The sequence below is a fragment of the Syzygium oleosum genome, unplaced genomic scaffold (assembly GCF_021117445.2).
Source record: "Syzygium oleosum isolate NSW1041296 unplaced genomic scaffold, Sole_v2.1 Sole_v2.06, whole genome shotgun sequence".
NCBI lineage: Eukaryota > Viridiplantae > Streptophyta > Magnoliopsida > Myrtales > Myrtaceae > Syzygium > Syzygium oleosum.
Genome location: NW_026607490.1, coordinates 10,030,666 through 10,031,687, shown reverse-complemented (window position 1 = coordinate 10,031,687; position 1,022 = coordinate 10,030,666).

The window sequence follows — 1,022 nt, the reverse complement described above, 5'->3', positions numbered from 1 at the left end:
TCAGTGCCAAGAGGCAGAAAACAACACCGAGAGTGAGAGAGACAATGAAGGGAAAAGGAAACGCAAGAACTATCCCGCCATTACTAGCAAAACCAGGTTGCTGCAAAAACCCAAATTCACCTTTGTTTCTACCAACTCCAAATACCCATGCAGACCCATAAAAAGGATATATACCAAGAAAATGACCCCAACCCAACACACTTTGTGTGTGTGTATGTGTGTGTGAGAGAGAGAGAGAGAGAGAGAGAGAGAGAGAGTAAATGGTGAGAAGGAAAGGTGGTGGCTGAGATTAAATGAAGATATGCAGCTAAACCAAAGAAGGCCATCATTGCCTCTCTGCTGCAGTGCCTGATTCAATATTTAGTATGTGTGTGTTGTGCTCAATCACCTGTGTTCTTGGGTGCATTTGGTATGGAGTTGCACCCCCAAGACCCAAAAGAAAGAAAATTGATAGAGGGAGTTGAAAGTTCTTTTTTGGGGTTTCCAAGAGAGATCAGAAGAGGCATTATAAAAACTCAAACCTACCCCAATTCATTCAACAGCCCAACCCTCTTTTATCGCACTCCTTCATTGTGTTTATCTGCCACCATATACTTTGCCATTAATACTCTCTCTCTCTCTCTCTAAAACTTTCTCTTCCCTCCTCTCATTTCTCTTCCCTTCCCAGCTGCTCGAGGTTTCTCTCTTTCTTTTTTTTCCCACCCTTTTCTCTCTCCAAAACTTTAAAGCACCACCCCAATTTGTATGCGTCCCACATTGGGTTGATGCCACGTGGCACTGACCCACATCCCCCCTCCATCTCTACCTAAAATGTAGGTGTATATGTAGCCAAATGTGAAGATGATATGTCACCACCTTCAGGGAAAGAACAAAAGAGAGAAATATAATGAAAGTGTACGTCCACATACGTCTAGTTTCAATTCAAATTAGCTTATTGAATGCCGCGGCAGAGAGAGCCGTAACTCATCATCCTCAGCGTTTGAACACATTTACCGCATTGTATTCAATTCATTTACAGCGTT